The sequence below is a fragment of the Ovis canadensis genome, chromosome 8 (assembly GCF_042477335.2).
Source record: "Ovis canadensis isolate MfBH-ARS-UI-01 breed Bighorn chromosome 8, ARS-UI_OviCan_v2, whole genome shotgun sequence".
Classification (NCBI taxonomy): Eukaryota; Metazoa; Chordata; class Mammalia; order Artiodactyla; family Bovidae; genus Ovis; species Ovis canadensis.
The window spans coordinates 101,342,396-101,369,427 of NC_091252.1; the positions used below are offsets into that span (position 1 = coordinate 101,342,396).

At 55.7% G+C, this 27,032-nt stretch overlaps 2 long non-coding RNA genes across 11 annotated transcripts in view; one reads left to right on the forward strand and one right to left on the reverse strand.

The window, feature by feature from the left end:
• LOC138445384 (uncharacterized) overlaps positions 1-13,170 on the forward strand; it is a 31,701-nt gene extending 18,531 nt beyond the window's left edge. Inside the window, exons 4-6 of one of the 3 annotated variants that reach the window (XR_011258833.1) lie at positions 7,305-7,685; positions 8,542-8,701; positions 9,117-13,170. This is a non-coding gene — a long non-coding RNA (uncharacterized lncRNA). Of the gene's footprint in view, positions 1-7,304; positions 7,800-8,541; positions 8,702-9,116 lie in introns of all 3 variants that reach the window. The other 2 variants (XR_011258832.1, XR_011258831.1) reach the window with 2 other exon arrangements.
• LOC138445387 (uncharacterized) lies at positions 8,322-15,867 on the reverse strand. 8 transcript variants are annotated; one of them, XR_011258843.1, is made up of 5 exons: positions 15,698-15,829; positions 14,429-14,490; positions 11,539-11,679; positions 11,239-11,445; positions 8,322-10,679 (listed from the first exon to the last, which is right to left on the reverse strand). It is a non-coding gene; the product is annotated as an uncharacterized lncRNA (long non-coding RNA). The 8 variants fall into 8 exon arrangements; XR_011258844.1 differs by lacking the exon at positions 11,539-11,679 and having other exon boundaries at positions 14,434-14,490; positions 15,698-15,860; XR_011258841.1 differs by lacking the exons at positions 11,539-11,679; positions 14,429-14,490 and having other exon boundaries at positions 8,322-9,206; positions 15,698-15,867.
• Between the last annotated feature and the right edge of the window lie 11,165 nt (positions 15,868-27,032).

Sequence of the window (27,032 nt, forward strand, 5' to 3'; positions counted from 1 at the left end):
ACGTGTATCTGTTCCCAGATTCTTTCCTCTACAGACTATTACACGGTACTGACTATGTTTCCTGTGTCACACAGTAGGTCCTTGTTGATTATTTAATATCCAGTAGTGTACATGTGCTAACCCCAAGCTTCTAGTTCATCCCTCCCTCCCTTCCCTTCTGCAGTCCTAAGTTTCTTTTCCGCATCTGCGGATCTATTTCTGTTTTGTAGATGAGTTCATCGCGTCGTTATTTAGAGTCCGCATATAAGTGGCCTCGAGTGATAGTTCTCCCCCTCGGTCTGATTTCCTTCGCTTCGTGCGGTGGTCTCGGGGTCTCTGCCCATGTTGCTGCAAATAGCACCGTTTCGTTCCTTCTTACGCCCGGTTCCCTCGTCTTCTCTACAGACTGCTCATCTCCGCCGCGTCTCTCTGCGCTTCCTCCCGTCCCTCTGAGCACCTGCAGAGCAGGCTCCCTGAGACCATCCACCTTCTCATGGGAGGAGCTTGGTTTTGGGGCCTGCACCACCCGTCACCGTTCCCAACTTGGCTGCAGCCTTGGTGAGAGGAGCCGGTAGAAGTGGCGTCTCCTTGACTCTTCTAGGACAGCTCACGCCCAGCTGTGTCGCTGCAGCTGTCACCGGTGGCTGTGGCCGAGCTTTCGTGTCCGCACCGTGGCGCTGTCACCAGGCTTCCAGCAGGAGGGGCGGAGAAGGGGAAATCAAACCCCAGGGCCCATCAGAGAGGATGGTGGCCTTGCCCACTGCGAGAGCTTCCTTGTGCTGAGAAAACAAGAGGATGGTTTCTTTCTTTGGTTTCGTTGTTGCTATTGCGGTTCTGCCTCACTCCTTCTTTCAGTGAAATGCTGGTGTGTTTCATCAGGAGCTCCGTGGGCGTTTGGCAGGCCCACCCCTCCCGCTGCAGCAGGTCCAGGGTCCCCAGGGCTGCCTCACCCCCATTATTGTGAAAACGCCCCCAGATGTCTCCAGATGTCTGAAAACCTGACCATGGGTTCTTTGAGAGTCTGCCTGCTCTGGGCTATCAGTAAAACTTAATATTTTCTAAAACTTTCTTTTCCCTAACAAGGGAGTAGGAGGGAAGATTTTAGTTCAACTGCTGGCTAACCAGCATGAACCGTATCCCTCCTGGAGTGGTGGCCTTTTGCAGAAGGCAGTTCTGGGTGTTTCCTGCACTTTGGGCTGCCTGAGTAAAAGAACCTGCCTGCCAGTGCAGGAGATGGAAGAGGCACAGGTTCAATCCCTGGGTCAGGGCATGCAAACCACTCCAGTATTCTTGCCTGGAGACTCCATGGGCAGAGAAGCCTGGTGAGCTAAAATCCATGGGATTGCAAAGAGTTGGACACTGAGCAACTGAGCCTGCACGCCTGCCCTTTGAGGCCAAGTTCACAGACACTCGGCTCTGAGCTGGAGCCACGTTCAGGAATCAGGGGCCAGAAGTGATCACAGGCTGGTCCAGTGCTTACTTCTGGGGAAAAATATTACTCAATTTACGTGTTCTTAATAAGAAACACACACACACACACACACACACACTTTTAAAAACATACCCAGTTCCTTAGAAGTCCTCTGAAATGGCAACAGGAAGGTTGAGATGAGCCAGGCCGCTTGAATCAGTGCCATCCTGAGCAAAGCTCGACGATGGACAAAGCGCACCACTCACTCCGCAGTCCCCAGGGCGTGTGCTTTGCCAGCTGCTCTGCTTCCAGGCAGGCAAGGGTGTGCAGACACTCTCACACAGACACACACACAGACACACACACACAGACACACACACACGCAGACACACACACGCAGACACACACACACAGAGACACACACACACAGACACACACACGCACACACAGACACACACAGAGACACACACACACACACAGACACACACACACTTCTTTTCATTTTGGAAAGCAGCCGCAATCCCACATGGGGCCCCTTGAGCCCATTCTCTGCAGTTCAGCTCAGAGGCTCAAGGTCCACACCCGGCCTGCTGCCGTGCCCACTCCCACCCGGCATAGACTCCCAGCCAGGGTGTGTGTCCCTTCTTTGGGCTGATGGGACCAGCACGTCTTTGTTTCTGTAGCGGGGGAGGCATCAGTGGGAAACGCAGGGTGGATGAGTCCCCCTCCTCCCACTTCCAGGCAGGGTGCTCGCTCAGTGCTCTCTGGAGACTTGGGGCAGCTGCAGACCCAGCGGGCACAGAATCTTCCGGAAGGCTGCAGGAGCCTGCGCAGCTCCTCTCGTCACACCTGCCAGCGAGGCCGGACAGCCTGGCTGCTTCCCTCGATGCTCCCTCCCGCCGTGGCCCAGACTCCGGGGAGCCCATGGAGCGCGCCCCGCGGGCTCAGCTGTGCTGCCTGGCTCTGGGAGTCTGTTTGCAGGAGGCCTTACCTCTTGGGCCTGCATCCGATGGGCTGTTGCCGCAGAGAGAGAGTGCTGCGTCGGGGAGGAGGGGTGTCTGCCGTACACGCTGAAGTGGGGTGTGCGATCCACACCCTGGCACGTGTCTGAGGTGACCCTGTGATGTCACGCTTAGGAGAGTTCATCGTGCATGACCAGCCTTGAGCCAAAAATAGTTATTTGCACTTAACGGGGTTTTTAGAGCTTGACACATCTTTACACACCAGGGTGATGGGCTCAGCAGACTGGAAGTCAGGTACCCACGTTCTAAGCTGTGCAACTGTATACCCGCCGGCCAGGCGAGGATGGGCCGGGATGGGCTGAGGGAGCGGGAGACAGCTGGCACAGACAGGCCCCCGTGGGAGAGAGAGGTGCCCTGCCTCTGGCACAGGTGGGTCCCTGTGGGAGGCAGCGGTGCCCTGCCCCTGGCACAGCTTGACCCCCACACATACGCCTGCATGGGCACACTGGGGGCGGGGGCGGGGGCGGGGCCCAGGAGCCCCCACTGATACCCGTGTTTACTGGTCTGGGTGGGCGTGGTAACTGTGGGGGGATTTCCCACAAGTCTTTCCCTCTAATCTTTGCGTCCTTCCAGCTCTCTGCACGTGTCCCGCAGGTAAGGGGTGGGGGGAAGTCCCTGGGTGGAGCTCCCAGGAGCTAGCCCGTCACCCCTGTTCCCCTCCACCCCGGCCCTACCTAGCTCTCATGGGGTTTAGTCCTGCCTGAAATCCCTGAAAATCCACGAGAATGTTCCCGGCAGCCAGTTAAGTGTGTGCAGACACCCTGGGCGAGCCTGGGAGACCCGCCGGGTGTCCAGGCCCTCGTCACTCAGCGCCCTGCGGTCTCCTTGGGGAGCTATTTCTGGAGATTACCAGATCTCTGCGTCATCTGGGAAGCCTCAGAGCTGGTGGATCTGAAAGGTGGATTTACACTTCGAGATGTGCAGGGTGGGACTCAGCCTCCAGCCCTCCCTTGCCGGGATTCAGCCCAGGCTATTAAAGCCGGAGCTTGAAGACCTGGGCTGAGCGATCTCGTCATCTAGGACGCAGGCATTCTGAAACCCACAGAAATGGCACAGGCTAGAGTCAGAAGTGAAGGGTCCGCATCCTAGACACCTGCTCGTTCCATCTGTCTCCTTTCGCACCTAAAAATGCAGGTGGTCTTTCTGGGAAGGCTTGGTGTGTTAGTGCTTCTTGGATTTTTGTCCCGATGCAGCTCTACGAACGAGGACCGTCAACCCAGCCGCGACCTGTTGCGTCCATTTAATTAAGCGTCAGCTCAAGCGAGTGGCAGCTTCCACCTGAGCGGCACTTTGCCCGGCTTTGCTCCCTGTCCTTGTTCTGGTGGGGCTTCCCCTTTCTTTTTATAACCCACAGATTTTCCCAAATCGGTTATTTCTGAAGGACAACGTGCTGGTCATTAGATCCATCACTGAGAAAAGATCACGTTGTTGCTGGAAGCTCTGTCTCCAGGGGTGCTGCCCACATTTGCAAACTGGCCCCTAAGAAGGTTCCGCAGACTCTGGGTTTGGGACTCAGTAAAGGAAAAGGAGAATGTGTCCTACACTTCTCTTTGAGGTCAAGAATTTCAACTTAGGCCAAATGGTTTAGTGGCAAAGTGGGTATAATGCTGGCCAGGGGTCCCTCGGGGGCCCCTGGGGGCTTGGTTTCAAGAAGGGGCTGGGGTCCCCCGGGAAGCCCCAGAGCCCAGGGTTGCCTGCCTGCGAACCTGGGGGCCCTCCCTCCCCCTGTGCAGGCCCTGGATGCTCTTCCTGAGAAAGGCTGCTTCTCGGGTCTGGGCTGCCTGCTACATGCAGGCTGGGTCCGGGTGGAGCCGGGTGGATCCAGGTGCGGCTGCCGGGCCCAGGACAGCTGATGGGGTGGGGAGAGCCGGGTGAGCGCAGCGTGGCCGTCAGGGGCCCAGAGCCCAGAAGGTGCTTCAGAAGCTCGGGTCAGGCAGGCGCAGCTGCCGGAGCCAGGCCTGGGAGGACATGAGCTGTGGGCTCTGGTGCCGAAGGGTCAGACGGGCCTCCAGGGCAGGCGGGGCGCTGAAGGCAGGAGGCCACCTCCCTGGAATGGCCAGGCGGGCAGGCGGCCAGCCTGTGGTTCCTCACGACAGTGGGCTCTCCTGGTTTAGGACTGGTTTTCACTCTGCCAGGGAGCCCTCTGCCTGGTGCCCGCATTACATGGATGGCTCTCTCAGGGCCCCGCTGCCCCCACAGCAGGAAAAGCATCCGGGCCTGAGTGGGGCTTCGGGCCTGAGGGGGGCTTCAGGCCTTGGCGAGTCCCGACTCTGCCCTCAGAGGGCCGTGGGAGAGGGCTCCGGCGCGGGAAGCGGCGGGAACCACCCCGGCCCCACAGGACTGCAGGAGCCTGGTGTTTCATTGGTCCGTGCGTCACCGAGTTCCCCACCCCCCACCAGCAGCGATTTCCCCAGGATTTATAGCAGAGGACGCCTCTGCCCCAGAGACAAGGCTCTCGACCTCAGCCTGAACCGAGCAGAGGTTTCACCAGCCTGGGAGAAGACGGCGTGTAACAGCTGTCGGGGTGCTACAGGCCCCTGTCCTCAGCCTCGCTGGCCCGGCTGTGATGTGGGCCGTGAAGAGCTCTGAGCTCAGGGTCACCGATATCCCCAGCCCGCGGGTGGGTGGGTCCTAGCAGGAGGGGGAGCCGGGAGGAGCCCCCTCACAGGCACGGACTTGAATAGACAGCCTGGACCCCAAGACAAAGGCCAGGGGTCTGCCCCCCAGACTCTCCTTGCAGCAGAGCCTGAGGCACAGGGCGGTGGGGGCCCGGGGCACAGGGCAGGACCTCCACACCCTGCCTGGTGCAGAAACCCCGCGCTTTTCCGGTCTGACGATGGACAAAGACAAACCACGGCCCAGAGCCTTGAGACCTGAGTTTTAACAAACGTGGCCGGGGAAGCCCGAACCCCTGGCCCACATTCCTCCTCACTCCCCCAGGAAGCGGGCAAGGCCTGCTCTAAGCGTGCAGGCCAGCCTGCTGCTTCTTTAACACCACGCTTCTGCTCAGGTCCCCGTGATGAGACAGAGCCGCCGAGGCATGACCGGGGAGGGGCAGGGCGCCCAGCCCAGCAGAGTCTCCACCGCCCGCCCAGGGACAGCCCTCTCTCTGGAAGGCCCTCTTCCTACCCCGGCCCTTCAGGCTCCAGAGTTCCCAGCAGAGGGGTCCGCGGGGAGGCGGGTCTGGGGAGTCTGCACCATGTTCTTCGGGAGCAGCCGGCCCCAAGCTCCCCTCCGGCAGCTGGAGGCCCCGCCCAACCCGCAGCCAAAGACAACAGACGCCCTTACCTGGCAGGGAAGGCCGCTGCTTTTTCTTTTTTTTCCCTGTTTTTACTTTTAATGATGACTAACATGTCACGTGATGCCCTCACAAATGAGGAGGAAATGATCGGATCCTAGGTTTCACTTCTTTTAGTGGGAAGCATAATCCCTGGGACCACAGTCTTTTTAAAACAGGCTTTTCCATTTTATTTATTTGTTCACTGGCCGCACTGACCCTTCGTCGTGGCTCCTGAGCTTTCCCAAGCTGCCGTGCGAGGGCGTCTCAGTGCCTGTGGCGTCTCCCGCTGCAGCCCGCAGGCTCCAGAGTGGGTGGGACTCAGTACTTGCCAGGTGGGGACTCGGTACTTGTTGGGTGAGGGCTTAGTTGCCCTGCAGCACGTGGGATCTTAGTTCCCGGACCAGGGATAGAACCCGTGACCCCGCAGACAGATTCTTAACCACTGGGTCACTGGGGACATCCCTGAGACAGATTTTTACAATGACTTTATTAAGGCATGTTCTACATATTATAAAATCCACTCATTTCCAATGTATGAGTCAGTAATTTTTGCTTCACTTTGGTAAGTTATGCAGCTGTTGCCATAAATTAGTTTTAGAACCTGTCTATCATCCAAGGAGATCCCTCGCGTACATTAATAGTTAACCCCCGTCCACCTCCCTTGCCTTTTCAGGACAGTTCCTCTAAACGGAGCTGCGGTGCATGGGATCTTGGGTCTGGCTTCTTTCACTTGGCTTCGTGTTTGAGGTTTGTTCGTGTGATAACATGTATCAGATACTCAATCCTTTTCATTGCTGAGCAATAGTTCACTGTGTGGCTACATCACATCCTGTTTATCCATCGCTCCTGATGGCTACCGTCGGTGTTTCCTTTCTCTTGGGTCCATACCTGAGAGTGGAGATACTCAGTCACGTAGTAAATTCACGTTTACCTGTTTAAATTCACGTTCACCTGTTTAAATTCGCGTTCACCTGTTTACATCCGCGTTCACCTGTTTACATCCGCGTTCACCTGCTTACATCCGCGTTCACCTGTTTACATCCGCGTTCACCTGTTTACATCCGCGTTCACCTGTTTACATCCGCGTTCACCTGCTTACATCCGCGTTCACCTGCTTACATCCGCGTTCACCTGTTTACATCCGCGTTCACCTGCTTACATCCGCGTTCACCTGCTTACATCCGCGTTCACCTGCTTACATCCGCGTTCACCTGTTTACATCCGCGTTCACCTGCTTACATCCGCGTTCACCTGTTTACATCCGCGTTCACCTGTTTACATCCGCGTTCACCTGCTTACATCCGCGTTCACCTGTTTACATCCGCGTTCACCTGCTTACATCCGCGTTCACCTGTTTATATCCGCGTTCACCTGTTTACATCCGCGTTCACCTGCTTACATCCGCGTTCACCTGTTTACATCCGCGTTCACCTGTTAAGCTGCCAAACCGTTTTCCCGAGTGGCCGCATCATTCACACTCCTGCCTCCAGGGAGGGAGGCTCCCTGTTTCTCCACATCTTCAGCCACATTTGGTTTTGTTTTTGCTTTTTTAAGCCATTCTGGTGGTTCGTGAAAGACCATCTCACTAAAGTTTTGATTTGCATTTCTCTAGGGACAAATGAGAAGACTCTTGAGAGTCCCCTGGACAGCAAGGAGATCCATCCAGTCCATCCTAAAGGAGATTGGTCCTGAATATTCATTGGAAGGACTGATGTTGAAGCTGAACCTCCAATACTTTGGCCACCTGATGCAATGAACTGACTCATTTGAAAAGACCCTGATGCTGGGAAAGATTGAAGGTGGGAGGAGAAGGGGACGACAGAGGATGAGGTGGTTGGATGGCATCACCGACTCGATGGACATGAGTTTGAGCAAACTCTGGGAGTTGGTCATGGACAGGGAGGCCTGGCGTGCTGCAGTCCACGGGACCGCAAAGAGTCGGATAGAACTGAGAGACTGAACTGAACTGAAGCGAACACCATCTCTAGTTTCTGTGAGTCAGAAGTCCAGCAGCAGCAGCTTGGCCCTGTTCTGGGGGCTCTCATCTCAGGCTCGTGAAGCCATAGTCATCTGCCGGGTTATCCGGGGCTGGGAGCCCCTCTCCCAGGTTGGGTTCTGTGACCGGTTCTCGTGTGTGTGCGCGCACGCGTGTGTGTGTGCGTGTGTGTGTGCGCGCGTGCGTGTGCACGTGCATGTGCGTGTATGCGTGTGCGTGCGTGTGCGTGTGTGTGCGTGCGCATGCATGTGTATGCGTGTGCGTGCGTGTGTGCACATGCATGTTTGTGCATGTGTGTACGCACGCATGTACATGTGTGTGCGTGTGCATGTGCGTGTATGTGTGTGTGTGTGTTCGTGCATATGCAGGGTTTTCCCCCCATGACAACAAGGAGCCAGTCTCCAGCACCACCTGGGTGTCCCAGGTCCAACTCGATTCTGACACCGCCCGGAGCGCAGCAGACCCCGAAGGGAGGGTCCTCGTCCTGCAGACTGGCCCCCTGCCACACGCCCCATCCCCCCTTCAGATGCCAGTTGCCTGCGACTCTGACTCCCCTGCTCTAGACAGGAGGGTCCAATGCCCCCCGCCTTGGGTCTGATTGATTTCTAAAGCAGCTCACAGAACCCAGAAAGATTTGCTTACTCTCCTAGTTTATTATAGAAAGACGTGATAAGGACGCAGAGAAATGTGTGTAGGGCAGGTGTGGGAGGGCCCGGAGCCCCACACCGTCCCTGGGGGCTGCTCCCCACATCTCCGTGTGCTCACCCGCCTGGGGGCTCTCTGACCCCTCTGCTTCTGGGATTTGGGGAGGCTTCATCATCCAGGCATGATGGATCATGAGCTCTGTTTTCAGCCCTTCTCTAGGGAAGGAGTTAGGGGAGCTGAAAATTCCCAGCTTCTCGTCCAGGCTGGGTCTTCCTGGTGACCAGCTCCCACCCACATGCCCACCTGGAGCCACCTCCCTAGACCAGAGGACACGACCGTCGCCCAGGAAATTCCAAGAGGCTTAGAAGGTCTGTATAGGGGCTGGAGTCAAAGATCAAGTATGAGAACAGAAGAGGTCCCCTCTGTTCTTATCACTCGGGAAGTCCGGAGAGTTTCCGGAGCCTTGTGTTGGGGTCGGGGAGGGAGCCTGGCACATGTTTCCTCTCCTCTCACTGCCGGCAAGTGGGGCTGTTTGTCCGCTTCAGCAGCTCTCTGGGTGCTGTTCTCAGTACTGTCTGCCTGTGCATGGCATCTGCTTTCCCTGGACACGTGATCCAGGAGGCGAAGGTGGGGGCTCCTCCGTGTTCAGGCACGCCTGTCCCCCTGCTGCCCTTAACCACGCAGAACAGCCCCGATACAGTGGCAGGAGGGCTTGGATTTCCAGAAAGCAGAGCCCTTGGGCCCCCCTTGGGGCTGCCTTCCACACGGACTTGTTGCCTGCAGATGTAACTCGTGGACAAAAGACGGTCTGTAAACAGCCATCGCTGCCTGCTGTCCACACGCACAGTCGGACCTTGCTTTTTGCTGTCCCACCTACAGAGGGTAAGAACAAAACGCAGCTTCTCTTCCCAGTTAAACTAAACCTTCATCTGGGAGTTGAAGCTCTCAGAATGGGACCTGGACCTGAAATTAACACCAAACCGCACCGTGTCATGGATTTATCGTAACCCACAGAGTCCACTGCGATCAGGAAAATGCCCACCCCCACCCCCGGCAGCCATGGATGGTTGTAGGGGTGGGGGAGGAGGTCAAGGGGGAGACAGAGATGACCCAATAACCAGCGAGGAATTTGAGGATTTCAGGGACGGGCTCGGCACAGTGTTGGTCCCGGTTTGAGAGGCAGCACGAACCACAGTTCAGGCTGGGTGGTGACGATCGTGGCCATGAAGACGTTGTTGGACCGGGACCAGCCAAGGACAGTGGGTGTATTTACCACTGAATTCTCACCACGACATTGAGGAAGACATCACGGTCACTCCCACTATACAGGCCCAGAGACCCAGGCACAGAGAGAGAGGCCCAACATCCCCTCAGAAGCGTGTGGGAACAGACGGCAGATTTGGGGTGTGGATCTGGGCTCCCTGAGTCCAGGCAGCCACCAGGAGGCCCTGGGTCTCCCAGCTGATCCCCCTGGAGCCTGCAAACACGGTCACCAAGGGCACCGTGACATCCTCGGCAGCTACATTACATGGGGTGAGGCTCCCCGAGGCCCCCGAGGCCCCCGAGACCTCACACTTCCTACACGCAGGACCCTGAACCTTCCTCCTGCAAGTTGGACAAGCCCGGCTTCCAGGGCAGCTCCCTGCCAGCTCCACGGGGCTTCTGTCTCACCTTAGGAAGAACCCAAGGCACGCCGTACCATCTCAACATCTGACTTGGATCTCACAAAGTTTTCTGAGCACAAGCACACAAGCCAGCTACAAGCTTGTGGAATATCTCGCTGCATCCGAGTCGCCCCTGCATTTTCCTCACTGCGCTATCGAGCCTGGGCCCAAGGCACGCCGCACCATCTCAACATCTGACTTGGATCTCACAAAGTTTTCTGAGCACAAGCACACAAGCCAGCTACACGCTTGTGGAATATCTCGCTGCATCCGAGTCGCCCCTGCATTTTCCTCACTGCGCTATCGAGCCTGGGCAACATTGCAACGTGATGGGTGAGGCCATGGGTGCAGCAAGGTCCGGGGAAAACCCTGGTGAAGTGGCTTTGATTAAAACCACTGCTTATGGTCTGGCACCTGATGGCTTAGGTTCAAATCTCAGCCCTGACATGTCCCAGCTTGGGGCCCTGTGAAGACAGGAAGTTCCTTCTCCCCTCCCTGCCTGGGACTGTCTACAGGGCTGGCACAGTAACCGCATGTGGGATGCAGGCTTGCCGGGAGGAGTGCAGCGGTTAGAACACGCAGACCCATGGCCGATGCGTGATAGACACTCAGCAAGCGTGAGTAACAGTGTTTCCGGATCTTGGGCAGCTGTCAGCTCCGTGACTCACCGTTATTTGGGGCACTGCTAAGAAAGGAGATAATAAGGGGCAGTTAAATAAAGCCTCTGCATCGACTATGAGACACATCCGATTCTGGAGACAGTAGAGTCAGGGGAGATGTAAGTCTTCAATGCGTGAGACGTGGTGTTACCACTGTGCCCAGCCATCTGCCAGGAGGACGGGAGCAGTGGGCTGTGGCCCACGTCCGTGGTGGCAGAGCAAGAACGAGGCATTCCGGGGCACACACCTCCGAGCACAAGGGGAAGGGGACCTGGACGTGGGATGGCGGGGTGAAGCCTGGGAAACGGAGCCTGGGTCTGACTCACGCCCGCCTTCGTGTCGTCACACCTGTTCACCCCGTGTGGGGAGCCCAGTGAGGAGAGCAGGAGCAGAGCTGCTCTCAGGCGCTGGAGGGCAGTTTTATTCCGTCTGCTCCGGTAGACACTGCTGATGAGGGCCTACACGTCAGGCTCTCTGGGTGACAGTGAGGCATGACTTCTGCCCTCAAGGAACCTCCTCTCCAGCAAAGAGACGATGGGCGATGACTCACCCACCCACCGAGACCAGGAGACCCACACTCACCGCAGGTCGGCGTGTCAGAGCGATTCCATGGGCAGCGGGAACTCCCACAGAACCCGCAGAGGAGGCGGGTTTGCCGCGATGGAAACAGCCTCCGGCCTTGGCTTGTCTCTCTGCTCTCGTGCACGCTTTCCCCTCGATCGCTCACCTTTGCCCATGGTGACCTGCTGGTATGCAGCTTTCCCAGTGGCTCAGCAGTTAAGAGTCTGCCTGCGGTACGGGAGACACAGGAGGTGTGGGTTCGGTCCCTGGGTCAGGACGACCCCCTGGAGGAGGGTACGGCAGCCCCTCCAGTGTTCTTGCCTGGAGAGTCCCATGGACAGAGGAGCCTGGTGGGCTACGGTCCACAGGTTCCAAGAGTCAGACACGACTGAAGCGGCTAGGCCCACACACACAGTCTAAGCCTCTTTAACTCTTCCCTGGGACCATGAGCAGGAATAATGCCTAAACAAAACAAAATGGCATGCGCCACGATGCACTCTCCCCGAGGCTAGACGCAGTCTTCCTGTACCCCCAGCACATCTACCTGGAGATGGTGGCAAAGCGGGGGGAAAGCATGGCGGCAGCGGAGCAGAGAAACGGCAGGAAGGAAGCGTCCCGACGTCCGTGGTGCCGCCCAAGCCGTGGGTGGGGGGGTCCCTCCGCTCCTCTCAGCGGCTCTCCTGCCCCTAGTTCAGGCTGGGGCGGGGTCTGCAGGGCTGAGAAGGCTGCTCCTCCCCACCCAGGCTTCTTCCCAGTGCGGTTGCAGAGAGACCCGTGGGTGGGGGACAGCTGGGTGCTACGGTCAGTCTTCTCTATCATGGGAGACGGGGTGTAGGCTGAGAGTGGAAACAGGCTGTTTAACAGCGACTGTCTCCTCTTCATGTTCCCTTTAATATTATTGGTAAATCATTTTCTTTAAAAAGGAAAAAGAACGTGTTTTTCCCCAGGTTTCAGTCAATCAAGCACCGTGATCCCAGCAGCCTGTGAACAGCGGCGGCTCAGGCTTCTGGCAAAGGACAGGACGTGGTGAGCAGACAGCAGGGGTTGGGTTGGGGGGGCTGCGGCAAGGACACGGAGAGATCGAGGAGGGGCCCCCGCCGCCGGGGCCCCGGCTGCTCTGTGGGCTCAAGGTGCGCTTGGCCCCAACACAGTGCAAAACCAAAGTGACCTCCACTGTGGACAGTTCAAACCTCACTGCAGTGATGCAGCTGACTTCAGAGGGTCTCCATCAACCCGCCAGCCATGAGAAGAACCCACTCAGATGGGGCGTCACAGACACCGAAGGGGTCAAAGCTCTTTCACCATTAGACAAGAGAGGTCAACTTCAGAAAACGGTGGGTCAAACACCGGCCAAGCAGACTCCTCGAAAGGAACCCTCCTCTTCCACCTCCTACTGGGGGTCCCTCAATATGTATTAAATGCCCGCAAAGGGCCCATGCTTGGAGCTATCTTTAGAGACTCTGGCATGGTAGGATTCGGGAAAATGAGGAAAATCAAGGGGCCTAGTGAAATAGGACAGCAGCGTGAGTGCTGCAGTCTTCAACAAATGACAGAGGCCAGGCAGCGTGGGTGCCGTCCGTGGTGCGAAGAGTAAAAGGGCCGCAAAGGCGACTGTCCTTAAGATGCTGGGCGGGAAGAAACTCTTTATACTGAGAACACAGAAACAAAATGGCAGCAGAGGGCTTAATTCAAGGCCTTGTATAGATACTAAATCTGTCAAAATCATCACCCCACCAACATTACCAAGATCACCACCATCACCACCACCATCACCACCACCACCATCACCACCACCACCATCGCCCTCACCAGGCCCTGCTATGGCCTGGGCTCCCCCTGTTGCCAGGATTGATGCTCTGTGCTCTACATGCACCGTGTTACCTGTTTTCCACAAAGACCCCCTATGTTGACCTGGCCTTTTAAAAGTAAGGTAATAAAGGCTTAGGAAATTCATGACTGGACCACAGTCATCATTTGGTCAATGTTAGTTCCAGGCCTTGAGCCAGGGCTGGACTGATTTCAAAGACTGTATCCCTAACCATTCTGCTTCCCTGAACCCCGGTCCACCCAGCAGAGCCCACTGTTCCGGTCAGCACAAAGAAAGTAATGGTAGAAAGAACATCTCCAAATACATTAACAGTGTATGTCGGCAGTGCTTTCTATCCCCTTCCAGTTATTTAATTTTTGGAAAAACTCCATTTGCATCTAAGCAGTTTACTTTTAAAAATCCTTCTGATTTCTTAAGCGGCACGCACAAAAATGAAGCTAAACTCCTTGTGAAATGCCTCATTGAACGCTTTAGAAAGACAAAAGCAATCCGTTCTGACAAGGCTGGAATTCAAGGCGCACTTGCCTGGGTTGTCTCTGTAATTCCACCCCATACAAATCATCCTTGTTTTCCGCCATCGTGGGTTTATCAGAGACATTCTTGCCCTGTAATTCGTCCTGAACACACCAGGCTTTACCTTTGGAAAAGTCATGAAGCACCGCCTGGCTGAGAGTGATAAAGATTTATCACGCCTTATACATGGAGATTAGAATGTAAACGCAGAAATCTCAATTAACCTTCTAACCTGTAGGTCAGAAGGAGGGGGCTCCCAGTTACAAGGAGAAGGCAATGCCATTTCCTACAGACCCGTCCAGCTGGTGACGGAGTTCAGGGCACAGTGATTAATTACTGGGACAGGAAAAGCCGAGGTGGGGAGGTTTGTTCCTGAAGAAACCTGTGTCCCCCACTAACCCAGAGGCTAAGCCTGGGGCGGGGTCAGAGACAGCCCTCTGGCCAGCTGCAAAGCAATCTCCAGTCTCCAAGAAATCCCTGCTGGTGGCCAGGAGGGAGCAAGGGGGTGAGGGAGCTGAGCGGGCATCCCCAGCCTGGACGCTCCCGGGGCTGTCCGCATTCAGACCAGCTTCCAGGAGCACCGCCTGGCCTCAGAAGAGCAGTGCCGGGACGACGCGGGGGAGCCAGGAGGGAGAGCGGGTGCTGGACCAGCCTCAGGCTGTCTGCCCTGGGCCCTGAGATCGCAGGAGGACCACCCACCCCACCCCACGCTCTGGTCCTCGGGGCTCTTGACACCCCATCTCCACCACCCACAACGGCCCGGGGCTGCCTCCTTCTCACCACGCCTCCCCTCTCCCCCCATCCGTGCCAATCTTCTGGGTAAAATGTAGAAATTATAGGGGGCTTCCCTGGTTGTCCCGTGGTGAAGACCTTGCCTTCTGGTGCAGGGGGAGTGGGTTGAATCCACGGTCGGGGGCGAAGATCCCACGTGCCTTGTGGCCAAAAATCCAAAACAAAACAGAAGCGATATTACAACAAATTCAACAAAGACGTTAAAATCAGAGAGGGAAGCGCGGCGGGCTGCAGTCCGTGCGGTTGCAAAGGGTTGGACCCAACTGAGCGACTGAACAATGACATAAAAAAAAAAGATTGTTTTTAAAAAAGCAAAAATTGTAGTCAAGCTTCTGGGTGGGTTGGAAAACTTAGACTCAAAAAGCTTCCATCTCCAGGTGTTTTTAATGAAACCACAGCCCCTGCTTGCTCCTGGAGGTGAGTCCCTGTGGGTCGCTGAGTGGACGGCAGCCTGTGTCTCCCCCAGGCTCTCAGCCCAGCAGGCAGCAGGGCGGGGTGGGGTGGGGGGCTTCCTGCTCTGGGACCAAGTCCCTGAGTTTCCGCCCCTCCCCCACGTAGTCATTTTTAGCACAAGGAGCAGAAACGAATCTCCTGGCATCTCCATAAGCCTCAGTGGAGCTGCTGACACAGGTGCCAGCCAAAGTGTCCCCAGAACCCAGCTCCCGCCCGGGACCTCAGCTGCAGACTCACTTGGAACTAGGGTTATTCCAGCTGTCACTGGTTAGGTCACAGTGAGCTGAACCCCCTAAGAGGGGCCCCTCGCCTGTGTGACTGGTGTTCTCCAAAGAAGAGGAGACACACAGGTAGGGAGGAGCCCCATGAAACGGGGCAGAGACAGGAGCAGCGTGTCTACAGGCGGGGAGCACCGAGGAGGGACGAAGGACACCCCGCCAGGGGCAGGAGGCAGAGCAGAGGGGGCTCAGCCTGCCCACACCTTGACACGGGACGTCTGGCCTCTGAAACCGGGGACGAATCCACGTCTGCTGTTTGAAGCTGCCCAGTGAATAGCACTCGGCAGTGGCTGTCCTGGGGGTCCACCACGACCCCTGGCAGCAGTTTCAGAGCTCACCCCACAGGAGCTGTCATCATCGTTGTTTAATCGCTCAGTCGTGTCCAGCCCTTGGGACCCCATGGACTGCAGCCCACCAGGCTCCTCTGTCCGTGGTATTTCCCAGGCAAGAACACTGGAGTGGGTTGTCATTTCCTTCTCCAGGAGATCTTCCTGACCCAGGGTTCAAACCCGCACCTCCTGCATTGCAGGCAGATCCTTTAGCACTGGTGATCTTTGAGTCACCTGAAGCTCCCACAGGAGTCGACCCCCGTGTAACCGGTGAGACCCAGTCCTACCCACTTGAGCCACCAGGCTGGACTCGGGGGCCCTTCTGGGCCATTGCGCTCAGAGCGGCTCCTTGCTCAGCAAGGAGGTGTGCTGCAGACCCGGACTGAGTCACACGGCGTCTCCCTGCTCCACGACTCTGCGGCTCCTTCCTGACCCCTTCTGCTCTTCAGGAAGAGTCTGTTGCTGTACCCGCCCAGTAACCTTCAGACTTCCTGTCCCCACCCGGGAACGCCTGGCCAATTAGCCTTTAGTTGATTTTTAAAATATCCTTTCAGGAGCCCTCACTTCCTGCTAATATTTGGGTCCTGGTGCCTGGGTGGTGGCAGACGTCATATTTGTTGGAAAAATGAATGAACGAACAGACAAGCCCCCGAGTAAATCAAAGGTCATCCTTCTTCCTTGGAAACGACGGACTTCCACCTCGTGTCGTCAGGACAGCCTCCCCCGGCCGTGTCCCCTTCCCCTGCCCATCCTGCGCTCTGCACAGTGACGGGCCCAGGCCAGCCGGAGGCCGGAGCTCCAGGAGGAGGCCGAGCAAGGCCGTCAAATGAGGGGAGATGGGGGCCGGGACTGGGTGTCCAGAGGCGGTGTGCCCCTTGACAGCTTCACCCTCTCACTGCTCTTCCGGAAGGACGGGCCCCGCAACACTGCTGTGAGCAGACGGCCCTGATGTCCTCGGCTCAAGCCCGTGCTCAGAAGGGCTTCCCGCAGAGGGGCGGCTTGGAGCCTTCTGCACACGTGTCTCCCCGGCCTGCTCTCACCTCCTTGGAGACCCTTGAATGGTTAAGGTTATGTATCCACTCGGGTAGACTGTGTGCCAGAGTCTGGCCAGCAGTCAGCACATCTGTGAGCGTATCTGCAAAGTGTGACTAACGGTCCAACCTGCAGAGGAGAGCTACAGATCGTCCAGTCACGGAGGGCCTCGCCCAAACAGTCGCAGAGCTCAAGAGGAAAAGACTGGAATCCCGGGAAAAGGTGGGCTTCCCCTCCAGACGCCTTCAGACTGGACCCAGGATGCCTGCTCTTCCTGGGCCTGCAGCCCAGCAGCCCGCTCCACACATTTCAGCCCGCCAGTCCCACAGCTCCCGCCCCTTCGTGTGCACACACACACACACACACACACACACACACAGCCCACTGGCTCTCTTTCCCTGGGGACCCCTAACTCAGGCCGTCTCCCAGTGCTAGTCTCCCTGGAGCACGGGCTCCACTGCAGGATTTGGGGTAAGGGTAAGGCCACTTACTCTGATTCTCGATTTGCTCATCTAGAAAACGGGAATGATAATATCTACATCGCAGGTTAGATGAGACAGAAGGTGTGAAAATACAAAGTTACATTTCCAACTCTCAACCTCCCAGAACACATGAAAGGCTGTGCTGTGCCGCCTTCCTCCCCAGCAGGGCTCTCCGCCCCCCTGCCCCCCACCCCTGGGGCCTCTGGAGTCTCTGACCGTCCAGCACTGGCCTGCAACGGCCCCCTGCCTCCCCAGGCCTGACACTCTCTAATCCCCCACCACAAGTTCCCAGCACGCGACTCAGTGAATCGGGATGTGCTGGCCTGGGGGGAGGATCAGCAGTGGTCGTGGCCTATTCAAGCGCGCGCCTGTAACTTGAACATCAGAAAGAATGTTTCTCAAGCTGCTGCTACCAGCCTGCAAGACGGTGCCCAGTCGGGCGGCACCCCCAGGGCTGCCGGACGCCCGCGGGCCAGGTGCTGGGGATGAGCAGAGACTGAGCTGTGTGCCCCGCCCCTCTGCCCGGGCGCACAGGCTGCAGGTGAGTGCTGCCCGCCCCGTGTGGCCAGGGCCGCAGCGGGGCTGCGGCGGGGGCGACTCAGCCTGCTGTGCTCCTGCACCTGGTCCTGTCTGGGGGCAGCAGACGCCGCCACCACTGGGCCGAAGCGACAGGAAAGCTTCCGCAGGCGTGTGGGATCCTGCTTCGCAGCTGGGCTCCCGTGTGCCCAGGCGCGGGCTCCCTGAGTCCGGGGAGAGGGACACACACAGCACAGCACGTATGTCTCTGGGCCTCGCCTTCCACCAGCCCTCAGGGGCCGCAGTGCCAGAATCACCGAATGTCACACCGGCAGGTGTCCCCAGAAACATCTGAAAAGTTCACCTGAGATTTAGAGAGAGATGCTCGCAGAGTCCTGTGTTCAAACGCAACCTTTCCCCAGATATAGCAATAAAACTCACAAAAGGGCTTTGCAAGTGGTGGTTGGAAGGGTGGGTTGAAGCAGGGGAGAAGGAGAGCAGGAAGCTGGCCCTCCCCATTCCCACGGCAACCCCGAGGGTTCCAGGGAGCCGGCTTTGAGGAGCACATCGGGGGACCAGGAGGAGGAGGAGTCTGCAGCCCTGGGGCCGGCATGAGGTCACCCCGCCCTGGTTAGGGGACCAAGGGCCTGGCCCCAGCTTGGGAGCAAACGTCAGATGCAGAAAACAGGCCTGCCCCCAGCGTCCCCCCAGAGACCAGCCCCCCTCACCCCAAGCATGACACCCACTCCACCTCCACTTCTGAGATGCTGCTCAGCCCACGCCAATGCCCGGAGGACTTTCGCCTGCACTTTAAAGCCATTGCGATCAGAACATAGTCAAGGTTTCCTTCACTCTCTTGGTGTCTGCTCCACCACCTTGGAGACCGGTCCACGGATTAGGCCCGGGGGATGCGCGGGGAGAAGTGAAGAGCCCAGATCTGCGCACGCCCAGCCCCCGGTGGCCGGCAGCTTCCCAGCTCGTCGGGTCTTCAGGCTCCCTCAGCCACGTGGCATGCGTGCTTCCGCATCCATAGCGTGACCGTGGGGATGACCAAGTCCTCAGCGCACTCCTGACCGTGCCGAACGTGCCTCGTAGGAGCTCAGCGCTTGGCTTCCTTCCTGTTGTCTCTCTGGCCCTTCCACACGGCCCCTGGGTTTCCCAATCCTCCCCCCGTTCTCTGCTCACTGCCTGGTCTGCTCTACCAGCTGCCTCATCCACGAAGGTTCCTGCCACCCCTCCTGGGCCGAGGCTATGGCTCTGTAACCGTGGCCTTGACCCCAGGCCCCTCACTCCCACCAGCTCCCCGCACCATGCCACCCTTCCAGCTGGCTCCTCAGCACCTGCCAGTGTGCAAGCATCCCTAGAGTCTGACTTGACCTTGTAGAGCAAGCTGACTGCCCTGTCCCCCACTCAGCTCTGCCCCAGCCGGGCGAGCCGCGCCCCCACCCCCAGCTCCCTCGGAGCTTCCTGTCCACCGCCAAGCCTCTGCGCCCACCCCTCCTCCAGCGACGCCCCCTCTTCTGACTCTGCCGACTCTGTCCTCACTGCCTCCCAGGCTTATTCCAGGTCCGCAAGGCATCGCCCCCAAAGGCCCCCCATCCTAACTGAGACAGGGTTCTTGCCGTTATCAGCAGCTCCCAGAGAACGTGACAGGAATCCCGGCTCACGGCCGGCCCTCCTGAGAAGGCCCCTCTGCCGCCCTGGCTGGTCCCCTCTTGTCCTGAGCGAAGCCTCCGATCTCCTGCTCCCTGGATTCGCTCTCCGTCCTCCCTGAGGCCCCACGTACCGCCCAGGCAGGCACCGCTTTCTTCACCCTCGCCCCCGCCCCGAGACTTCCCAGCCTGGAGAGACTGCGCACGCCTTCCCCAGACCCCCGAGAGGACCTGCACTGTCCCCCGGTGGTCTCCTGCCTCCTCGGGGAGCAGGGAGCTCTCTACATGCGTATCACCAAGAGAGAAATCCTCACGGGCTGGATGAAAGAGAAAGTGAAAGTCGCTCAGTCGTGTCTGACTTTTCGTGAGCCCATGCACTACGCAGTCCATGGGATTCTCCAGGCCAGAACACTGGAGTGGGTAGCCGTTCCCTTCTCCAGGGGATCTTCCCACCCAGGGATCGAACCCAGGTCTCCTGCATTGCAGGTGGATTCTTTACTAGCTGAGCCTCAAGGGAAGCCCAAGAATACTGGAGTGGGTAGCCTATCCCTTCTCCAGGGGACCTTCTCAACCCAGGAATGGAACTGGGGTCCCATGCTTTGCAGGCGGATTCTTTACCAACTGAGCTAATGTCTAATAAGTACAGTTCTCCACCTCATCATAAAGGCCTGGCCTGTAGCGTTCCACGTGGACCGTCCCAAGGTCTCGTAACTGGTCCTCGGTTACTCCTCACCTTCCCAAGCAGATGAGGAGCTCCTGAGATGAGCAGGGTCTCGTTTCCCTGGACACCCCCTTCCAGCCTCGTCCAGCAGGTCATAGAGGCTCCACAGACACTTTTCAGATGGAAGAAGGGGAAGGTACGCACCCGGGGGAACACGCCACACGCCTCCTCCTCCCCGCACGCCTCTCAGGAGCTCTCTCCTTAAACCACACCGTGGCAAGGCACGGGTTCCTTCCAGATCACAGGATTCCAGCCCGCGTCAGCAGGGCCCAGAGCTTGCCTTGTGAGACCTCCCACCCTGGGTTCTCAGACCATCACTAAACACACAAACCACGGTGCTGTTCCGTGTGGACTCGGACGTCTGCAGAGACTCGCTCTCAGGGCGTGAGCTCCGGGGAGCGTGGCCGTGCAGAGCGCTGCATGCACACAGCATCGGAGCCTGGGGTCCTCATGTGACGCCATGAACATCTGGTGTGGGAATGCGCCTCCTCCCTGGAAGGGTAGGTTTTAAATACCAAGCTCTGTTAGGTGCCTCGTGGGAGACAGGGAGCCTGCAAATTAGAATTTTTCCAAGGTTACAACCACAAGATGTATCACAGGCCCGCACAGATATTTATTGACTTATGTTGCAGGAATATTTGTAAGTGTTAAACATCCCAAATCTGTCGTTTTCCCACGCTTATTATTTTAAAGTATAATCTTCCCAACATTCCTCTAAGGGAGGTTGACACGCTGTAATTAAATACAGCGTGGCATGGTGTGGTGCTGGTGTTTTCTGGGAAGAGCTGTTAGCATGCTATAAAAAGAAAGCATTCCGATCTGGAGACGGACGTTGCCCATCCTGCATCCCTGAGGCAAGTCGACGCATTTGCTGAGTTTCTTGAGGTCAGCAAGCGAGGTTGTCAGAATAATTCTGTGAAAAGTGAATCTGCCCAGGAGGCAGCAGAGGCCCCCTTGATGTGCGTCAGGAGGAGATCGGGCGACTTGTTCATCTGCTGAGATCACTGGGGCCTTGGGGTTAAGGCGGAGACATTACAAAGAGAGCAGGTATTCTGGAAGACACAAGGAAAATGCGCTTCCTTCCTGGCGTGCCAACAGTGAGTGAGTCCCGGCAGAGCTAACCCATCAGGTACTTGATACCAAACTCCCCCGCGGCTGGGAGGAGGAGTTGGTGAGAAGTGTTGACGAGAAGGAGCGGGAGCGCAGAGTGGACTCCAGCCACCTGTCCTGGGGCCGAAGAGGCAGGGCTCGACAGCCGGTCTGTGGGCAGAACTGGCCACCCTCTGCCTCCAAGCGCCTTCATCGCGCTCTCTGTTGTACTGAAACATGTGTTAGCACGTGCTTTAGACTGTGTGATGGATTTGATCCCTCGTCTTCCTGAGAGCAGGGCCCCCTCCTGCCTGGCTCTCAGAGTGAGAGGCATAGCAACGCGAAGTCTGCCGTCTGTTTAGGCCCACGCTGGCTTGGAAACCCATGGTGGCTTCTCTTGACTGATGTTTACCTGTTGACCTACAGACTGGTTAGACAGGTCCCAGGTTCTACTCGCGCAAACGTTTTGTTTGAGATGTAAAGTGAGGCTTCTGTTCAACTGTATCTGTGTCAATAAAAGCTTAGTAAACTAGCATGAGTATTTTCAACAAAAAGGCTGGCTTACAACTTAGCATTCAAAAAAACTAAGATCATGTTATCCAGTCCTGTCATTTCATGGCAAATAGATGGGGAAACAGTGGCAGATTTTCTTGCCTTGGACTCCAAAATCACTGCAGATGGTGACTGAAGCCTTGAAATTAGCAGATACTCGTTCCTTGGAAGCAAAGCTATGGCACGACCAGACAGCAAATTAAAAAGCAGAGACATCACTTTGCCAACAAAGGTCCATTTAGTCAAAGCTGTGATTTTTCCAGTGGTCAAGTACGGATGTGAAATTTGGACGATGAAGAAGGCTGAGTGCTGAAGAACTGATGCCTTCAAATTGTGGTGCTGGAGAAGACTCTCGAGTCCCTTGGACTGCAAGGGACTGTCAATCCTAAAGGAAATCTGTTCTGAATGCTCATTGGAAAGACTGATGCTGAAGCTGAAGCTCCAATCCTTTGGCCACCTGATGAGAAGAACTGACTCATTGGAAAAGACCCTGATGCTGGGAAAGATCGAAGGCAGGAGGAGAAGGGGACGACAGAGGATGAGATGGTTGGATGGCATCAGCGACTCAATGGGCAGGAGTTTGAGCAAACTCGAGGAGATGATGAGGGACAGGGAAGCCTGGCACGCTGCGGTCTATGGTGTTGAAAAGAGTTGGTCACGACTTGGCGACTGAACACCAGCAAGAGCATTTAAGAAAACATTTAAGGAAACTGAAGAATTAAAATGTCGGCTGAACATAGAGGTCAGTGGCTTGGTGGAGCTGCGACACTTCGAACAGCCAGTCTCCTGGTGCATGCGCTCACCTGAAGCACTTGACCATGAGTCAGAAGGAGCCGGGGGAGAAGGAGACATCGGCCTCGTGTTGCAGGCGCTCGCAGACGGGCTCGAGGGACCCCTGTGACCGCCCCCCACCCCGGGAGGAGCACGGGACGCCCTGAGGAGGCCTCTGCAGCTCTCCGCTCATGCTAGCACGGAGGTTCGACTCAGGACATTTTCTCTCATCTCGGTTTCACACGTGGGAAGCTTCTGTATTTCATCAAGTCCAGATTTTATGTCATAGTTGAATTTTCCATTTTTCTCTGCTCTGACACCACCCTCACCCCATTGCACTTCCCCAGGCCCCATGGGGCTTGGGGGAAAGCGAGGGTCCGACTGCCAACAGCGTTGGGCAGACCCCCCTGAGAAGGCTTTCCTCACCAGCCCCAGCCGGAACTTGTGGAAAAGAAAAACTGTTCAACACCCCACCCTGCTGTCCTCACTTATCTGTGTAGATGTTTAGCCTCGTGATTGTTATTCTAGGCACAGGGCTCTTAGCATGCATAGTGGTCAGGGCGGCGTTACTCAGATGATCGGCCGTTCTGAGCAGAACAGATACAGGGGTGGAGCCCCAGGGCAGAGCACAGTTCTTCTCAGCTGGCATTGGAACTCCCTCAGGCCAGCTGCGAATTCACCCAGGGGGCATTTCTGACCCTTTTTCTCTCCCCTGGTCCTTAGCGGAGATCAATGCCTGACTCAAGTTGGCACAGACGGCTTCCCCACCTGGTAAGACACACTCAGGATGAAGCCTTTTCTTTGCAGCTTGTCCCTGCCTCTCTTCTTCTTTCTTTATTTACTTAGGCTGTGCTGGGCCCTTGGTGCTGCTCAGGCTGTTCTCGAGTGGCGGAGAGCAGGGAGGGGCTGCTCTCCAGTTGGGGGCATGGGCCTGTCATCACGGTGTTTCTCCTGTTGCGAAGCTCAGGCTCTGGTACACGCGGGCCTCAGGAGTATGGTCCCTGGGGGCTAGAGCGCAGGCTTGGTAGCTGTAGCTCACGGGCTCAGTGGCTCCAAGGCACATGGGGTCTTCCCGCATCATGGATGGAACCCAGGTCTCCTGCGTTGGCAGGCGGCTTCTTTAATACCGAGCCACAGGGAAGCCCTGCTCCTTCCTTTCCCAGGCAGTCTCTGAACACCTTTTTACATCTAGACTAAAACTCTCCACCAACAGGGGTGAGCTCCCTCATCTAGTCTCCAAGATGACCCTCATCTCGGCCCTGAGAGCCAGGACATCGGTCCATCTTTTTCTCCTGGCGTCTCTCTCTTGTTCTTCAAGGTTCCACAAAGATTCCCTCCAAGAACTTCACAGTCTCATTTCCAAGATCTGCTCGCTCATCTGAGTGAGACAGCTTATGCTCTCTTTTGGGGAGCAGGCGCTGCAATCTTTCTGACTATTTGGGGTCTCACTCCCCGCAGGTCTGCGGTGTCCTTTCTGTGTGGACACCGTTTTTCTATAAAGGAAGCGAGGAATAGCCTAAGTCATTCTGGCTGCTTTTCCGTATGTTAACACGGGGCCAGCTGCTCCTTGCTTTTTGCACTAAATGAAATGAAGCAAACCCTGCTTCAGGAGGTTCTGGACGAAGGCGCAGCGGCCCAGACCTCAGGTGAAAGCAGCGTGGCCAGGGGTTGTGTGGACTCCAGAAGGGCAGTGTACTGGGCACCGGGCGTGGGCAGGGAGCACTTTCTCTGTGCTCTCCCCAGGCCTGTGCCAGCCACCAGGCGCTCACAGACAGGACGGGATGCCCTCAATGGCAGAAACCCAGCCAGCCCTTCCTCTCTCCCACACGGAGCGGAGGCTGCAGAAAGCTCTGCGGGGTCCCAGGTCTCAGGAAAGCTTTATCACATCTGAGTGAGGGGCGGAAGTGAGAGCCTCTGCACTGCACAACCACTGAAACCTCCCCGAAAGGGTAGCTGGTCAACTGATGGGTGAAATAAGACAAAATTATGAAAAAATATTCCAATAAAAAGAAAAAAAAGAGGAAAAAGAAACAAAGGACAAACAGGGCAAATAAAAAGCCTCAAGAAGAAGGTAAGTTTCAGTTCAGTTCAGTCAGTTCAGTCGCTCAGTCGTGTCCGACTCTTTGTGACCCCATGAATCACAGCACGCCAGGCCTCCCTGTCCATCACCAGCTCCCGGAGTTCACTCAGACTCACATCCATCGAGTCCGTGATGCCATCCAGCCGTCTTATCCTCTGTCATCCCCTTCTCCTCCTGACCCCTAATCCTTCCAGCATCAGAGTCTTTTCCAATGAGTCATCTCTTCACATGAGGTGGCCAAAGTACTGGGGTTTCAGCTTTAGCATCATTCCTTCCAAAGAAATCCCAGGGTTGATCTCTTTCAGAATGGACTGGTTGGATCTCCTTGCAGTCCAAGGGACTCTCAAGAGTCTTCTCCAACACCACAGTTCAAAAGCATCAATTCTTTGGCGCTCAGCCTTCTTCACAGTCCAACTCTCACATCCATACATGACCACAGGAAAAACCATAGCCTTGACTAGACAGACCTTAGTCGGCAAAGTAATGTCTCTGCTTTTGAATATGCTATCTAGGTTGGTCATAGCTTTTCTTCCAAGGAGTAAGCGTCTTTTAATTCCATGGTCTAAACGGTCTCAAATTTTTGGTTAAATAGCAGAGACTATCAGACGAGACTCAGAAGTGCAAAGCCACCAGCACGCTGCTCATCAGAAGCCCAGCCTGGAGGGCAGCCTGGCAGGTCTCACACCACCAGACGCCCAGTCCTGCCGAGCAGGGCTCCTGCCCGCAGGAAGGGAGAGCGTGTGTCCCCGCACGAGCCGTGTGTTCTGAGTAAGGCACTCTGCTCACAGCAGCAAAACCTGGAAACGGCTGAAGTGCCCATCAGCTGCTAAGTGGAAAAACAAACTGTAGTGTCCTTTTCAACACTGCACTGAAAGACTTTGCTAGTGCAGTTAGATAAGAAATTATATAAAAGGTATGTAGATTGGAAAGGAAGAAATATTTGCAGATGGGATAGACCTGTATGCAGAAAAAAACAAAAACAAAAACACCTCTTGGGATTGAGAATTGCCCTGGCAGTTCAGTGGTTTGGACTCAGAACGTTCACTGCCAAGAGCCTGAGTTTGATACCTGCTCAGGGTACTAAGATCATCCCACAGGCTGTAGCCCAGTCAAAAGACAAAACAAAGCAAAACAAACGAACAACAAAACCAAAGCAGAAAACCCTCTTGGAATTCATGAGCGATTATGGCAAGAGTATAGGAAATAAGCTTAAAAAGTCAGCCACTTCCCTACACACCAGCAAAGAGTGAGCGGACTTTGAAATTTAGAAGGCAATATCGTTTACATTAGTATCCCCTTCCTTAAAAAAAATATTTAAAACTTTTGCTCTGCGAAAGATAGTGACAAGAGAGTGAAAAGACAAGCCACAGACTGGGGGGGAAATGCTGCGGACGCATTTGATGAAGCACTGACGGGTCTGCAAAGAGCTCTTAAAACTCAGAAGGAGGAGACAGCTGGGCTCGAAAACGGGCCGATATCTTACCATACACCTTGCCAAAGAAGATACACAGATGACAAGCAGGCAAACAAAGAGATGCTCTCCCTCACACGTCATCAGAGAAACGCAGATTAAAGCAACAGTGAGGGGTCGCTCCACGCCCTGGCAGGATGGCCAAAATATGGAACAAGGACAGCATCAGATTCTGGGGACGCTGTGGAACAGTCGGAAATCTCACTCACTCTGGTGAGGGTGCAGAATGGTGCAGCCAGTTTGGGAGACAGTTTGGTTGTTTCTTATGAAACTAAGCATACTCTTATCATGTGACCCAGCAACCATACTTCCTGGTACGTACCCAAAAGATTTTCAGACTCAGGTCTACACAAACACTCGCACGTGGATGTTTGTAGTAGCTTTATACGTCTTTGCCAAAACTCAGACAGTATCAAAACACCCTTTAGTAGGTGAATGGATAAATAAACTGAAACATCCAGAAAACAGAATGTTATTCAGCACTAATAAGAAACAAGCTATCAAGCTTTGAAAAGACATAGAGGAACCTTAAATACATATTACCAAGGGAAAGAAGCCAGTCTGGAAAGGCTGCGTACTGCACGCTTCCAACTCTCTGGCGTTCTGGGAAAGGCAAACCTGGGGAGATCATTGTTTGCCAGGGGTTAGGTGGGAGGAGTGAGTATAGCAGAGAGGATTTTTAGGGCTGTGAAAATACTCTGCGTGATAATATAAGGATGGATAAATATCACTGTGTACTTGTCCAAACACAGAATGGACAGCATCAAGGGTGGGTCCTGATGTAAGCTGCGGGTGCTGGCTGTTTACGCCGGTCAATGCAGGCTCACTGAATGTAGTGAACGTGCCTTCCGTTGGGGATGTTGATGGGGGAAGCCGTGCCTGTGTGGAGGCAGGAGAAAATGGGAACGCACTGCAATGTCCTCTCAATTTTGCTCTGAGCCTAAAATGCTCTAAAAGGATCACATTTTTTTCTTTTTTTTGAACCATCTATCTTTTACCACCTTGTTGATGTTCAGCAAACATTTCGTATTGACTAACTCTGTGACGGTCATTGGATCTCTCAGCTGGGTGCACTGTGGTGCTGCTTACTTTAACTTCTGGTGTAAAATAATTTCTCTGCAGAGCTAGCTCCTGAACTTTGGCCCATGACTCCTCTGGTCCATCAATAGGGAAACGGCCCTCGTTCTGTGAGGTCGACTCCACTTAGGATGGAAGCTGGGAACAAGAGCAGTCTTTAACCACTTGGACTGGGTTTC